The sequence below is a fragment of the Phacochoerus africanus genome, chromosome 11, assembly GCF_016906955.1.
Source record: "Phacochoerus africanus isolate WHEZ1 chromosome 11, ROS_Pafr_v1, whole genome shotgun sequence".
NCBI classification, from domain to species: Eukaryota; Metazoa; Chordata; class Mammalia; order Artiodactyla; family Suidae; genus Phacochoerus; species Phacochoerus africanus.
The window spans coordinates 70,696,550-70,714,044 of NC_062554.1; the positions used below are offsets into that span (position 1 = coordinate 70,696,550).

Consider the following 17,495-nt stretch of genomic DNA (forward strand, 5'->3'; position numbering starts at 1 on the left):
TTTTAAACACTGGGTTAGGTAAAGTTAAGGAGGTGAGTAAAGAACCAGTAGCGCTCAGCCCAGGAAGAGAGATGGCTTAGAGAAGGCACACTGGCAGAACCAAGTGAGAGTGGCCAGGATCTTGGATGGACCTGGTGACAACCTACACAAAAGGGAGCAGTGCCAGCGGTACTACTACCCTTTGCTTCACCAACTTTTCCATCTATTTTTAATACGGATAACTGATGTTTCTCAAGCTTGTAAGGAGGGTTTAGCAAACACAACATCAAGAAAAATCCCTAGCCATTCCTCCTTTCTACTAAGCTCCTTTTATACAGACTATGGAAACTTCACTGGAGTCAGAGCCTGAACACTACAAGAATTAGCCTTTTCGAGCTCTCAATACAGAGTTGACCTATCCTGCTGGTCTTTGTCCCTAAAGGTCTAAATTAGGACGAGCCAGGTGCCAACCTGGTGTGCCTAACAGGCCCCTATCCAAGGCCACTGGGTTGTTTGCCTAGGTCTAAAATTCTTTTAATTTTAATTTTTTTAAAAAAAGCATAGGGCTTTAATTCCATAGCTATAGGTTCACTTAGAGTTAGTCTACTAGTTAAGACTTTCAGAGTCTAGTCACTTCCCTGATCACGAGGTAGGGGAGAAGGAGACATGGATTCTCTCTGGTTTCCATTCGGCATCTGACTCAGAAAGGGAGATAGTGCAGCAGGTGGAGGGCAGAAAAGGGACTTCAAATGGCTCCTGGTTCCCCCAGACTGGCCTTCATCACTTTTAGGGGGGCAGCCATTGGCAGAAGCTGAGCATGGAGGCCTCTGAAGCAACTCAGCTTCCTATCTGTTCTGATTTTGTTTGTTTAGGGTTCTTTCTTTCTTTCTTTTTTTTTTTTTTAACACAGCTGACTTCTTAGAAGGCCCTTCCTTCCCAGGGAATTCACTAATCAAGGTAATACTCTATTTATTTCCATAAACAAAGCCTTATGAAAGAACAATACATTCATTAACTAAGAAATGTGATTATTTCTACTGTTGTACCCGATGCTTCAAAGCACCATTGTTGTTGTTCACATCAATTAATCCAGGTAACTGGGAAATCTGAGTAACGCAGGACTAAAATATATCCCAAGTGATTTTACAAGATAAAAACAAAATAAAAAACAAAACAAAACAAAACAAAAAAAAACCCAAACCTAAGATATCTAAACTCATGTTGTCTTAAGCATGTTAAGAACTTGCTTCATAGGAAAGGAATAATCATAGTCACAGAGGAGAAGACAGTCACTTCTTTTTAGAATGAAGTAATTTTATTCCACAGAACTTACTGGAGCTTGGAAAGTTCCAAGCAGCTTCTTCCTTTGTGATGGGAACATACTGGGAAAAAGTACCTTTTCCAGGTACAGTGCATGCCATGTTAGTATCAAGCTAAAGACTATGGAAAACAATTTTTGATTGTTTTTATTATTAAAATTTTTTGATGGTATAAGTAAAGGTAGATATTAAATTTCAAAAATAAATATTTATTAGGTCTAATTAATGACCTATACATAGTCTTAATAATTAATTCAAGGGCCAGCCCATGACGAGGAGGAAATAGAGATTTATTAAACAGCCATCCTTTCCAAGTAACAAATTGTATACCTTTTAAGGCTAAAGAAAACAAATTTTGTTATGAGATTTTTAGAAGAAGTTATAACAAAGTACCTAAAGTAAGTAGAGATGGCTGAAATGATTATCAATTAAAGACTGACAGGAAAATAAAATTGACCTCCTACACATTCCACCTGCCCTGACAAAGTCTTTCAATATTCGCACACCAGAAAATTTACCCTTTTAAAAAGTGTAAAGTTCAGTGCTTCTTGATTTTTTTTTTTTTTTAGGGCCACACCCACAGCATATAGAGGTTCCCAGGCTATGGGTCCAATCAGAGCTACAGCTGCCAGCCTACACCACAGCTACAGCAATGTGGGATATGAGCCACCTCTGTGTGAGACCTACACCACAGCTCATGGCAATGCCAGATCACCGACCCACTGAGCAAGGCTAGGGATCGAACCAGCAACCTTATGGTTACTCGTCGGATTTGTTTCCGCTGCACCACAATGGGAACTCCTTGATATTTCTTATACAACCTCACAGCTACCTAGTTGCAGGATATTTTATCATGTCAAAAAGAAACTCTGACCCATTAGTAGATACTCTTCATTCCTCTCCCCTCAACCCCCCATTCCCCTGGCAGCTACTAATCTACTTTCTGTTGGTATAGATTTTCTTATTCTGGGTATTTCATATAAATGGAATCATAAGTGTGGCTTTTGTGTCTGGCTTCTTCCACTCGGCATATTGGTTTCTGGGTTCATGCATGTTTTTAGCATGTATCAGTACTTCACTCATTTTGGCTGAATAACATTCCACTGTATAAATATACTATATTTTGCTTATCTATTAAGTTAATGGATACTTGGGTCATTTCCACTTTGGTCTATTATAAATAATGGTTCTGTGAACATTGGTGTATAAGCTTTTGTGCGGATCTATATTTTCAGTTCTCTTGTATACTTTTAAGAGCAGTGGTGGGTCTGTCCACAAGAGCCAAAACATGGAAACAACCTAAATGTCCATTGACAAATGAACGGATTAAGAAGATGCAATAAATATGTACAATGGAATACTACGCAGTCATAAAAAAGAACAAAATAATGCCACTCACAGGAACATGGATGCAACTAAAGGTTATCATACCAAGTAAGGTCGGAAAGAGAAAGACAGATATCACTGATATCATTTATATGTGGAATCTAAAATATGGCACAAATGAATCTATCTACAAAACAGAAATGGACTCAAGGATAAGGAGAACAAACATGTGGTTGCCAAGTGGGTGGTAGGAGAGAGAGGGATGGGCTGGGAGTTTGAGGTTAGTAGATGCAAACAGTTATACTTAAACAACAATGTCCTACTCTAAGCACAGGGAACTATATCCAATCTTCTGGGATAGACTATCATGTAAAAGACTATATAACAGAATGTATATAAAGAATGTGTATGTATATATGTGTGTGTGTGCATGTGTGTACATATATATATATATATATATATACACACACACATACATATCTGAGTCACTTTGCTATACAGCAGAAATTAGTACAATATAAATCAATGATACTTTAATAAATTTTTTTAAAAGAATGGTACTGTGTTATCGTAACTCTACATTTAATGTTTCGAGGAGGCACTAAGTTCTTTTCCAAAGTGGCTTCACTGTTTTACATCCCTACCAACAATGGATGATGGTTTCAATTTCTCTACATGCTCTCTAACACTTGATATTGTCTTTTTTATTACAGCCTTTTTTTTTCTTTTTTTGGCTGCACCTACATCATATGGAAGTTCCCAGGCCAGGGATTGAACCTGAGTAGCATCTGTGACCTATGCCACAGCTGTGGCAATGCCGGATCTTTAACCCATTGCTCTGGGTCAAGGATAGAACTGCTGGCTCCACAGAGACAAGCTGGATCATTAACCCGCTGCACCACATCAGGAACTCATATAGCCATTTTAATGAGTATGAAATAGTATCTTACTGTGGATTTGATTTGTACTTTGCTTCTTTTAGTATTTTTAAATTGATTCAATAGTTAAAAAAAAAAGGAAGTTCATGATGGATTTCATATTTTTGAATAAACTGAAAAAGGAAAGTGACCCTAGAATTAGTTTATAGCTTACCTATTTATTTATAGATAATTCTATTGAAAAAAGGATGCATATATATATATATATTTTCACATATATATATAGTTTTCACATATATATATATATAGTTTATCAAAATACATAACATAAATGTAGAAAAATATAAAATATTACTATCCAGTAATAGAACTTACTGTATTGGATGAGTAAAAAACAGGTGACATAACTTTTAATATGCAATGGGCATATTATAAGGTTTTGTACACTCACCAGAAGAGGGTTAATTTTTTGTCTCTGAACTTCCTGGAAGCCAAAGTGAAGTGACAAACTGTAAAATCCATAGCACATATAAATTAAAAACAAGATAGTATCCTTTACTGGCTACCATGGAGTCATTATCTATTCTCTGCAGGAGCTCTCCCGTGTCAAGGACATGCTAATCTTGATGCAGTCCTTCCCACTACTGATTACTCCAGATGGAAAAACCTGCCTCTGATTTCCCTCTGCTTGGTAGGTCCTTATCTACACTCCTTCTCTTTACCCTGCCCTCCTTTACCAAGGAGCAAATTCAAAGTCCAGTCTTCAAGGCCAAACTCATACATGATTATTTCTTGGTAGGTCCTTAATCCCCTTGGACAGAAGTAATTTTCCCTTCTCTGTGTTCCCATGGCACTTTTCAGGCAGCCATTGTACCGACCTCAGCAACATGCTTTGTTTATGTGTCAGCCTTCCCCAGTGGACAGAGGTGGGTGGGTGGGGGGAGTTTCACAGGAGGGGAGTGTTTTCATTTTCATATCCTTGATGCCTGGCACAAAGCAAGGACTCAATGAAGGGTGGTGTGTCAGGTTGTCTTTGTTGATCACTCCTGACTTCTCAACCTCCCATGGACGCAAGTAGGTTTGTTACTGTCTGTCTTTAGAAGTGACCCTCAGAATGAAAAAAAAAAAGAAAAAAAAATTTCCAGATTTTAGCCCATCAGGGTGCAGAGTGCCCATCTGCTATGGAAACCAGGTTTTCCTTAGCTTTCACTTTCTAATCTAAAATGTAAGCCTTTATTTTTATCCCTGATAAATGCAATCTTGTTTCCTGCAGGAAAAGATAACTTCCTCTTGCCAGACCAAAAAGAAAAATCTGTTTTAATACTGTCATCTGTCACATCCCCTCTGTCAATCAGTTTGAGGTCATCTGTGTATGGGAGGATAATGCAAAATATGTGCATTGGCCTTTTTAGTATAACTGTGTATTTAGTGCCAAAGGAAAAAATATCCAGCGTGTCTATTTATTTATTGAGAAATTTGTATTGTTCTTCTAATTCAAAAGTCTACAAGACCGCATTCCTCTCTCCCTCTACCTTCTGTCAAAGCCTTAGCTAGCTTTGGAAAAATATGTCATCATTTAATACCTATGTCCTCTACTTGATGTCTCCCTGACCCCTAAAGTCCCTTTTATGTATCCTGACTGTGCTCTCCTATTAATTCTGTACATTCATTATCAAAAAGCTTGTCACATCTCAAGTCTTAGTTTGTATCATGGTCTCTCTCTTACCAGTCTATGGTCTCAATATCTAGGCTTTACTCAACATATCAATAACTTAGCGCATTGCCTGGATAAAATATTGTTTGAGTCAAATCTACTTTAGATCAATTACATGATATGTGTAAATACTCTGTTCTTTCATGTAGTTCCACCACTGGATTAGTACCTAAAAAGAGGAGCATGTTCTCTCAAAGTAACAGAGAGACATTATTTCAGGGAAGGTAAGGCAGGGAAGACCAGCAGATCAAGTTATTTCTCTGTTAGCACACCTTTAATTTTCCATAAGCTAATAGTGACTTACATTCAGTAAAATCTAAAATCTCCTAAAATATGGACTGTAATAATTTATCGATAAACAAAACATCAACTTGGAATTTATTTATTTATTTATTTTTAGGCCTGTACGTGCAGCATATGGAAGTTCCCAGGCTAGGGGTCAAATCAGAGCTGCAGCTGCTGGCTTGGGCCACAGCCACAGCAACCCAGACCTGATCTGCATCTGTGACCTACACCACAGCTCTTGGCAACACTGGATCCTTAACCCACTGAGCGAGACCAGGGATCAAACTGCATCCTCATGGATAATAGTCGGGTTCATTACCATTGAGCCACAATGGGAACTCCTCAACTTGGAATTTAAAGTTTCATTTCAAAGTTTATTGGTTGCCCTGAAATGTCTACATCACTCTAGGCTGGAATGCGGAGTCACTTGGGCCAGTTTAGACACTATTCATGAGGATTTTATTTGTGGAGCATTACAAGATTTTATTAGAAGCCGTTCACGCCCCAAAGGAGGTCCCACAGGAGTGTTCTAGTGAAAACTCAGTATAATTTTGTTTTTAAAAATTGCACTCTGCAAGACATCTCCATGACAAGAATATTCCGAATGAGCACAGAATTTCAGTGCCTTCATACAAAATGCTGCGGTGACAATTTAAAGCTGCTTAAAGTTATCTTAACTTGCCCCATTTGGTAAACTAAGCCAGGGTCTTAGGAAACATAGAGCCTGAAGTGTGCAGGAATGTGGCCAGCTGTGTGAGCTCCCTCCAGATCTGAGAGAGCCTTTTTTGTTGACCTTACACTGAAATCTGATGTATGGATATATCATCAGGATGCAATAGCCCGCTCTTGGCTAACTGACAAGAGAAACTTCTGGAACATCAAGGCAGAAAAATGTAAGAAGTGGGAAAACTACCCAAACTGAAGTTTTTCAGGTATGACTTGCTTTTTAACATAAAGCAGCTCTAATGAAAAGTAGGCTTTCTGTTAGCAGATGCTGAAGAGACAAAAATACTGTTCTTGTCTGCTCTTTCCCTTTGGTTAGCTATTGGATGCCATGAAAAAGAAAATAGATCTCTATTTCCTGAACCCACCCAATAGTTTTACTATCTTGATATCTATATTTATGTTCTGTCAAAAAGTTAATAATATGAAAAATTTTTCATAAATCCTGAGACGTGTTTTCTGAATCAGAATCCAATTTTTAAGGATTTATATGCACGTGGCACCGAGTCTACTGTGACATGGTTCTATTCTCTAGAACTTTACAGTTGAAAAGAGATGTCATTCAACAGGAAAGATTTTTTTCCCCTACTTTCTTCCACCATCATAAAAAAGCTACAAGAATTAACAAAATGAGCAAATGTTACACTAATTAAAAAAAAAAAAAACCCACAGGGCTGGAAAACTGTCAAGAAAATGTGGGACAGGGAGGGAAACAAATGAAACAAAAGTAAAGAAAAAGGAAGCCAAGGGTATAAATAGATTAAGAAATGCTTGCATGTGGCACATAAGATCACACTGTGATTCAAACATGTCTGCATAGCTAGGGCACCATCAGAATTTTGTTTTAATGAGGACCAAAGCACCTCCCAGGAAACAGCTCATCTTAGGCTGAGAGTCAAATCCCCCAGCCTGGTGAAAAATTAGAGGGACGTACAGGAATTATGCCTTTGGATGATCCCCATGGAATCCTAAAACCTAAAGCCTATCAAGAAGCAAGGCCGAGAATGAACTCAGAAAGTGCCGTTTTCATTTAAAAGCTGTAAAAGACACTAGCAGCATGTTTCCCCCATGCACTGACAAAGTGTAGCATGAAGGGGTGCCCTGCATCACTGGAGAGTTCATCTCTACTTTGTGGAGCTGAAAGGGTGAGCTCTTTGGCAGCTTGGCCATTTGAGTTCATTTGGTTTACTTAGAGTTGTCACATTCCAGCATCATCAGTGCAGGTGGAACTGATGGGTTTTGACCTTAGTTAGATGGAAGTGGCCCGGTGCCAACGGGGCCACAGAGTGGTGGGAGGAAAACCTTTGTGGAAGTTCTGTGGATGCTGCAAGGTTGTGGAGAACATCCCAGGAGGAGGAAAATGGGCATCATATGAGCAGTAAGGGTTATGGTCTCGAGTACATGTGATTTGAGGGCTCTTGAAATTCTTGGGTGAGAGTGAATTTTGAAAATGGATTGAAAGAATTAACACGCCTAAGTCAAGGCTGCACACAGGGATGACTTTGAGAATAAAAAGTATATTACTAAAAATTAGAGCAAGACAACAGACCCAAGAGCATCCTGGACACACTGCAATGTCGAGTCTCACTTAGCTCCTCCTAGGAACTGCCACTTTCACTCTGTTAGTTTTGCTGTGTTTGTAGTTTTATCTTAAGCACGCAGTTTTGTAAATCAGAAAAATACATGAAATTCTATAGCGTATACATCTAAATGGAGTAAGGAGAATGAGGTCTCATAAGAGGGAAAGGGCAAAGGTAAAAGCGTGATGTTTACATTGTGATGTTGACTTTGACACACCCCCACCCCCACCCCCAGAGACGCCACATTACGGTCTAGAGAATTATTGTTTGTGAATTAGTCATCACCCACTGGCAACCCCAAAGTGGCCTACCTCGTTTCGCATGGGCGCGCTGTCCCAGTGGCTGTGGTAGGCCCTGCTTCAGCGATTTGATTTTACTCACTGTTTTGTCTTCTCTCTTGGGTAGTAGCCTTTCAAGGTCCAAAAGGATGTTTTTATGTTAAAAGCCTGGAGGTCTGGTTTAGAAACACAATGCCTCTCATCACAGCTGGCCACATCAGTCCTGTCAAGACAGTAATGGCAGAAAATTTCTTTAGAGAACCCATGAGATCAAGAGCCTAATTTACTTTGTTCCTAATTCACAAAGTTGACTTCTCTTTTCTAAACAAGGTTGAGGTTTTGTCTTTAGTGAATTCTAACACGTAGCTAGAAGTTTCCATCGTAAAATGTACTTGTTTGGTTTCGAGCTCTTTTCAAGTGACTTTGTAAAAAGTTTTGGCCTTGGAAACTGAACTCTTCCTCCATCCAAAGGGCTGGTGCAGATAGAAACATGCAGGCTTCTGCCATTGCCCCAGCCCACTGAACAACTGCCTTTATGAGGGTGTGACTTAACTCCCTAGTGCCCCCAGAGGGGCAAATAAAGCTGGAGTCAATGCTGTATATGGGAGGGGATGGCAGTCCACTGACTCTGAATCCTGATGCATTATCCTATCATCAGTGAGCAGGACTGATATCTTCTGCCCAGGGGTGTGTTCCCTTGGTTGGTAGATGGCAATGTTCTGAGAGAAGGGACCACAGGGCAAGCAAGTTTGATGATAGGGCACAGAGATCATCAGAGACAGTACCCTAGAAGGAGTAGCCCCATTCTGCCAGGGATGAGCACTATAAGTGGACAGCTGCTAGGTGGCTAAGGCTGAGGGGTGGGGGCAATAGGATGTGAGCAGAACAGGTAAGAGGGCCTTACTACCAAAATATTTCTTGTTTACCTGGAAATAATTCATGTTACAAAGATGAGAAGGTCAGTATTATTATCAAAAGGTTTTCAACTTAGGCTACAGTTCATGGTACCCTTGGGTTAGATGACATGTATGTACAAATCAGGTTAGCTGTAGAAGGCTAAGCTGGGTTGGAATGCATACTATGTGTGCACTTGGTAATAATAATCCTTATACTTCACATTTGTGTAATGCAATGTATATATAATATACATTAGATACAATATGTGTGTAATCTATTTGGTCATGATAACTCTGTGGGGTGTGTAAGGCATGTAGTAGCAACTCTACTGAACACAGGAAGAAACTAAGGCACCAAGAATTAAGATGCAAAGAGAGTGGTAGAAGTCCCTGGAGATGAGGATTCAAACTACAGTTTTCTGCCTTCAGATTCAAGGGTATTTTTTAAACCACACTTGGCTGCCTCTCAACCACAAATTAATTGGTGGCATCTGGTAAGCTGAAAAACAAAATCGTTCTGAGTATTGTTTTTCTTTTTGCCATTAAATAGAAAAACCTTCTGGGTTCTACCAGCTTGCTTTCTATTAAATGGACTAATTGAAGAGTAAAGCAGTTTTATTCTTTAAACCAGCAGTTCTAGAAGAACTACAAGGACTACAAGGAAGAAAATATTAGGATTTTTAGTTTTAAATTTTTGAATGTCTTTAAATGAACATAATATATCACCACAATATACCTTAATACATATATACACAAATACACACCCTCCCACACACAACTATGGCAATAAATGTGTGTAATTTCTAGGTAAGTGTATTTACAAATATTGAGACAAATTCTCTTTTAAAAAACCCCGCAGAATTGCAGGCTCAAAAAAAGCTTGGAAACCATTGTTTTTAACTGGCAAAAAACTTTCCCTAAAATGTCTGCACTGTTTTTAGCTAAACACACGTCTCCTTTTGTTTCACCTAATGCTTAGTGCAACAGAGGACAGCAACGGCTGCTGTACCTAGAATAACAGGAGCTTTGAGCGAGAAGGGCCTGGAGGGATCAATTCTCCTAACTCCTTCATTTGACAGGGGAAGAAACTGAGGCTTAGGGGGGTTAAGGGATTTGCCCAGGCTGACAAGTGAAGGTTGAGCCCAACAATATGGGAAATGGATGGAAAATCCAGTTAATGCTTAGCTAGCCATGGTAATGTGTCATGGGGCTGGCTTGCAGAAATTAAATCCGTTAATAATCCCTGAACCTGATTTTAGCCAGAAGTTTTAAATGCCTCACCTAACAAACCTTTTGCTAAAGATGATAAAGTAAGGGCTTTGTTTCTCTGGGTGCCCAAGAATGTCTGTGTTAGGCAAAAATGTCACACATACACTGCTCACCGTGTATCTGATTATATAGAAAACACATGTGTGGGGAATACATATAGATATTTAATTACATACACCAATTGGTAAAAACAAATATACTCCCCATCCTGACTGTTGTAAAAATGGAACCAAATTATAATATTCCCCAATAGGCAAAAAATTTACTCAAAATCCACTGAATTTAAAAATACTTTGTCTGCTTCTGAAGGACCATCATCTTCTTAAAATTTAAGACCAAGCCAATGCTGGACTATTATTAGATGCTAAATTCCTATGTGTATTTGGTTCTATTTCTAGACTGTCAACTCCTTTCCATTGATCTGGCTGTGTATTTAATTACCAGTGCATAAGGGTTTTATTTACTGAAATACTATGGCAGGTCAGACTAGTCTCCTTTGTTACCTTTTAATTAAAAAAAAATGTCCAGGCTATTCCTGAATGACTTTGCCTCCTCCTGCAAACTTTAGACTCACTTTTCCTATTCAGAAGCAAAACAATACAAAACACCCCCCCCCAAACACCATCAACAACACACCAAAAAACCCCACCTTTATTGAGAAACTTGGGAAATTTATATATTGATTTAGGGAAATTTGACTTTCTTCTGTGTTGAATTATTTTTCCTCAAAATAGACTACTGAAATGCCATTCAACTAGGATGTATCTTTTCATTTATTCGGTCATTTTATGCTCCCTTGACAAATGGCTTTTTAAAATTCTATTATATTTTCTAACTGACTGCACATTGTAAGAAAGCTTTGAACATTTTTACAAATCTTGCAATCTGTCATTTTACTGAACTTTCTTATGTATAGTAGTTTTTTAGTTGATTCTTTATGAGGTTTGCTAATAGACATCCATTTCACTTGTGAATAATGACTATTTGCCACTTTCTTTCCAATTTTTATACTTTATATTGTTCTTTTGTGTAACAGTATCAAGTACTACTTTTAGAGCAAATATATAACTATACCTCCATTATTGATCATTTAGAATTTTTCACATTATAATAATGTTGCAGTGGACATTTGCACAAAATGTGAGTAGTTTGGATCTCTTCCTTAGGATATATTCCTACAAGTGTAATTTGTTGGGTCAAAAGATATAAATATTTTAAAGCCTTTTAATATATTTTGTCAGATTATTCCCCCCAAATATCTATCAGTGCCTATAACTACCCTTCCTTCTCTGCTCACAATCCTGAGGCACCCAGCACAACTGAGCTCTTCAAAGCCTTCTTTTTGCTGACATCCAGGAAATTCCAAATCAAGGCACCTCAAATCAAATAAAAGCAAAGCACAAGAACACAAAATTACAAGCCAATAATCAATTGGGAGATGAAATTTAAATGATTTGGAGATTATTTGCTCACTCCCCCGGCAAATCATCCTAGCCACCTCTTTTCCTTCATTCTTCACCTTCTAAAGCCACTAAAGCCCAGTGGGTTTCACCACCTTACCTTCTCTCCTACCCATTCTTTATTCTCCATCCACTGTTCCCGCTCTCATTCAGGAATTCATCCTCTGCCATCTGGGACACTGTAATCCCACCTAACTGACCTTACAACCTCAGTGCAATACTTTCCCCATGCCGACTCAAAGCACTTCGGGGGCAGGAAATGCCTCAGGATGGCCACCATCTATCTACCTGTCCAGTTTCTCATTTAACCTCGATTTTACACCTGCTAGTCACACCAGACTGTTTGCAGTTCCCTGACCATGTACACTTCCAAGTTTCTCTTTCTGGACATGCTGTTCCAACTACGGGAATACCCTCCTTAAGCACCCCAACTCCCCAACTCCATTCACCTGGAAAATCCTTTTTATGTTTAAGATCCAACTCAAGGGATTCTTCTCTGGTGAAACATTTCTCATCCCACCCCTTGCCCCCGACCCTAGAACTATTATAGGAACCACAGTCCACTGGACTGAGTATGGCAAATTTTCTTGAGCTTCCTTTCCTGCCCAGTTGCCTGGGTTCTTACATAACTGGAACAAAGATGGGTAGGGACTGGTGTTTCCCCTCTTTTGGGTGAATTATATTTGTTATTCAACACAAATCTATTCCCAACATCAGTATAAACACAAGCATTGGCATTGCAGAGGGGGCCTCCATCCTGAGCTGGGGGGTGGTGGAGGCTCAGAAAGGAAGAGTTGCTCTGCCCCTCCCCTCTCTAGTGCCTCAGGGCACTTGCCTTGCTGACTGTCAATAACCACCTTAGGCCCAGAAGTACAATGATGAGGGCCTCCCAGTGATTCTTGCAATTTCAGACAAAGTTTTTGGTTTTTCCCCCTTTTTTGGTGGGAGAGAAATTCAGAAATCCTGTGAGCTGTTTCATGGAAAGGTAAAATCTTAGAGCTGGAAAAGGATGGCAGGGGGAGGGGTTCAGCATGGCATCTCATTCAGCTCTTTGCTTCCACAAAGACCAGAGGAACTAAGCAGTACCTCCTCTTTCTAAAGGTCTATGGGAATGAGAACCCTTTGTTCATCCAAGGCAGTGCTGTCAGCCTTCACCGGCAAGGAATTCCTGACTCTCAGCTCCTATCCTTGCTTGCCTCCCGTCTCATCTCCTCCAACTCCATTTCCTGCCTCTAGGGTGATGGGTTTCATAGCTCTGGTTTACAGGGACTGCTAGGAAGCTACTCTTCCCTGAATATGCTAGTTATGTGTTTCTAATTTGTACCAGAGCCTCCCTCTGATTCACATCCTCAAAGATGGTGGGGAGGGGGTTGGGGAAAGCCTCCAGCATAGACGCAGCTTTGGACATTCATTGAGGAACTGGAAAAGGTGTTCCCATCACACACCTGGGGGATGGATTCTGCTCTGCACAGCACAGCTGCCCTTCTGCAAACTCTTCCAAGTGGGCCAATTTATTCTAAATTCCACCACAAGTGTCTGTTAATATCTAGTGAGATGTTCAAAGCCAGTTAACCATCTACGAGTTATGGGGGTGCTCCTTTTTGTGGATTCATTGAGAAACACAGACAAAACTGCTAACATATGTTTCTGTTGCTAGGCCTTAGTCTTATCACAGTTTGAAACTGTAGAAAATCAATTACGTGCTTTGAATTACTCCCTTCTCTAGCACAAAAGCATTTCTTCATGCTTTCTTGACAGCGAACACTTTGCAACATCCACCACTAAGAGCCTGTTAGGATTCTCCGCTAAGTTAATGTAGTACAAATAAAGCGAACGGAAGGCCAGTGGAACGTTCAACATCCCCCTCTCTCCTCTGTGGGGGCCTCCTTGCAGCTTGGGACCTTTCTGCCTTGCTGCTGCAACATCTGGATAGCAGTCGGGTTGTTTCTCAAGGACACCAGTGCACACCTCCAGTGCATTTCAACTTTCAACATCTCTCTGGCTCTAATCTATATTTAATGTTTCATGACTGGTAGTCGAAGAAGCTTCAGCTAAATATCAGGTCGGAATGAAAATGATCCTTGGGAGAACATTTGCTTCCAGCGTGCGCCAGCAAAGTGTCTGTGACAGAGGCCTTCCCCAGAGATGTGTTGCTCATTCTCTTGCAGTAATAATAATTACGCCTTATGATTGCTGGGCCCACATAATCAAAGATCGCTTCATCAGATGTGATCCCGAGAGGAAGCTGCCTCTGCTCCTAACTGGATGTCAGTCCCAGAGAGCAGTTCCCCTAGGGGTCCCCAATCATTGGCTTGCCCTTTTCAATGCAGTGTTGTTAGCATTGTGTTTCTTCATATTCTTCTCGATGCAAATGATGTGTAAATCATGCCCTCCAGAAGGCACATGTGGTGAGGGAGGAGGGGGAGGGAAGGGGGGGGCTAGTGTATTCTTCTCCCCCGGCCCTCCTCCCAACCTACCACAGGGATTTCTCGCATGGAACATAATTACATCTGTGCCATATGGGCTCATTTATATTCTATTACAGGTTAAGCTAATACGACTCAGAAATATGCTAAAAATACCTCAAAGTATTCTAGAGCTGTCAAAACACTTGTCATTCCTCGCTCACTCTTTGATTGCTAGTGTTTTTGTTTTTGTTGGGAGATTCAGAGAGCATGCTGGTGTGCTGATGTCCAGTCTATAAATAAGGTTTAATTTCCTGTATTATTGCGATCCATGGACTTGCAAAGAAATCTTTCTTTATAAACCTGGAATGGCCCCAAGACACGGGCAATGAAGCCCCTATACTTGTAGATTTTAATTTCCCAAGAGGTAGAAAATACAGATTTCAGATGTGTGGCTTTGTCAGCTTTAGGATATTTTGTGTCTTTGTTTGATGTAATTATTCATTGTGATAGAGAAACACCTGCAGCGGGCTGACACCAGAGAAGCATGCTGCTAGAGTTAGAAGAGTCAGGTTTGGATGTCAGGCAAATCTTGTCAAGATTTTACATGTGGCATGATAATGAGAAGTACCATCTGTAATGAGTAATGAATTCAACAATGATTTACAAGGGCACGTTGGGTTGTTTTCCCACCATGGTTAAAGTCCATCAACCCATTAATGTTTGCTCTCAGTTTGGAAAATTAGTAGGTCATGCCTTTGTAGACTCTTAACCTAATGGTTTAATTACATGATTCATTTTTTTTATTATTACTATCTTAACATGTTAATGGAAATGAATAAAATTTGTCTTGGGAATGGAAGAGCCAGCACAAATATTTTACTTTTCCATGTTTGATAAGCAACATTTCCAAAGAGTACATGGTGCTAATCACACTATCAGCCATCAATTAAATACACAGACTGTTCAACTGAGCACTGAGTTCAGACAAAAGCATTGTTTTCCAATTTTCTAATAACTCTTCTATGCTATCTGGTTAGAGGAGTGGTTAAGACTGACTGGTTCCAATCTTTAATTCTGCTACTTACCAGCTTGTTATCTTGGCAAATTCATAATTTTCCCAGTTCCCCCACCTATAAAATGAGCATAAGAACAGTAGCTCTCCCCATGGGGCTTTTGGAAGTAGTAAATGAAACAATGTATGTAACATGAGGCACAGTGTCTGGCACAAAGTAAGTATCCCTTATTATTGCTGTTGTTGATTTTCATTTTAATATAACCAACTTCCATTTATAGCTCTAGGGCTCTGTTAACTTTAAAAGCATGTTTTTGCCAAAACCATGTTAGTTGCACAAACTTCCATTTATCTTAGATCACACAGGCCAGAGGTTCTTGGTACTTTTGGACTACACAGATAAGTTCTTACTTTGCTTAGAATCAACAGAAATTTCATAAACTGGCATGGGAAGAGATAGAAAAATTAAACGTTAATATACCAAAGAAAGTTTTTGGACTTCTATAATTTTGAGATGTTTGTACATTTAAGGTTGTTGAGGATACAAAGTGTCTGAACTAATGCAATTTAAATATGAAGGAATTCCAATCTATAATGGGCAGGTGTGGAACCAGTAACTCCAACCAAATTTTTAGTTTTTGCTTCTTTCAATCCTTAACATAGAGCTATTTGAAGACTTTGAAGATTGTGTGTGTGTGTGCGCACACACACGCACACAGAAAATTTATACTGTAGATACACAAGGGAACCTAATTTCCAGGTCTTCACTTAGGGGTCTCCAATCAGACCTTGGGTGAGTCACGTACCTTTTTAGTCTGTAAGATTGGGCTCTAGATTATCCCTTAGGTCTTTTCTCCTTTGAAGCTACTTATACGACCATAAAGGCAGACTGAAACAAATTGGAATTACTATAAAAAGGGCTGTAAGCTTCCTAGATACTTCAAATATATTTTTGAATGGAAGGTCTACCAGAAGCTTGATGTAGAAAAGAAGTCTTCTTTTTCATTTGCCTTGGCTTTGTGGTTGGGAATAGAGGCCAAGGCAAAACAAGATATGGGCAATATTTTACAGGAGAAGCAACCCTGTCTCCCTCCCTGGCCAGGCTGTAAGGACTGGGCTTCTAGACAAGGATGCCAAAGATTTAAAAGGTGTGTAGCCAAGGGAAAAAGCAAAGTGACTCTAGACCCGCATGACTTAAGAAATTTTGTTTAAAAGTAGGATTTTTCAGCTTTTAGAAAATGTTTTTTCCTCTCAAAATCACCCCCAGGGACTTTTCTGCAGAGAAGATTAGATATACAAACTTTTGATGGTTAAAGTTCAGTCGTACTTTCTTTTTAGTTTTCTTCTGTCAACTGTACTGTAAATTGCTTTAAAGTAAAAATAAAAGTTTTCCTCCTTAACCTTACATGTTAAAAATAAAATAAATCTTTAAAATGGGAAATGGGATTTGTTTCTCAGGCTGGGTCAGTGTGAGATTAATGTGTTCCAAAATGTCATATGGTTCAACCCTAAGTCTTTTCTTAGAATATCTTCCCTAACCTATTCCTCTATTGTCAACATGAGACTACAGAGGGTGTTCGAGATAAGGACTGGTAGAAATCTATTTTACTGAGAGTCAAAAGGAGGTCTTTTTCTTTTCCCCTGTAGTTACCCTTAATAGGTCAAGGAAAAAATTCTTTGGAAAAAGCTGGAAGTAAAAGTGAAACATAAGACAACTGCTAAGTTCACAAACACAGACATTTATTTGTTCCCGATGGAGAAGCAGTGTGTATGTGTTAATTACTTAATTATAAATTTCAAATTAACTGCATTCTTTTCAAAAATGCCCAGTCACAAGGGACAAAGACACCCCCCCCTGCCCCCACATAAGAAGCTTTGTTCTGACAACCTAGCCTTAAATGGTCACAGCTCTATAGAAGTGACCTAAGTTATAACCATCCTGGCTCTCCATGCTAGCTCTAGATGCTTAAAGCTTTAGAAATATAGCTGTGTGTTCTCATAGCTCCTGCAAAGGATGTCTGTCCTATCTAGAAGGAAAGATCATTTCAAATATGAACATCCATTTATAGAACTTTTGGAAGAAAAGCACATTCCTAGAGTCCCAATTGACTGAAAAAAAAAATCTATTGTATGAAAAAAATCCTCTGAAGATAAAAGAAAATTTAAACTTTAACCACGCAATTGTGCCATATTTCACATAACCTATCTATGTAAACTATCATCTGGAAGACTGGGGAATGCGGGAGCCATGACTAAATTGAAAAAAAATACTGAGGGAAGTTTAATGTACTAGGGTTATAATATAATGTTACTCTCTTTTGTTTACTCTCTTTTTGAAATATATTTTTCTTGATTTTTTTGGTAGGGA

General features: G+C 39.3%; 1 protein-coding gene across 4 annotated transcripts in view; it reads right to left on the reverse strand.

Moving 5' to 3' along the window:
• Positions 1-17,495, reverse strand: part of MTERF1 (mitochondrial transcription termination factor 1) — a 567,546-nt gene that overhangs the window by 81,511 nt on the left and 468,540 nt on the right. For all 4 annotated transcript variants that reach the window (XR_007130660.1, XR_007130659.1, XR_007130661.1 and 1 more), the window contains one exon: positions 8,186-8,305. The gene's annotated coding sequence lies outside the window, so the exon portion shown is untranslated. The remainder of the gene's footprint in view (positions 1-8,185; positions 8,306-17,495) is intronic.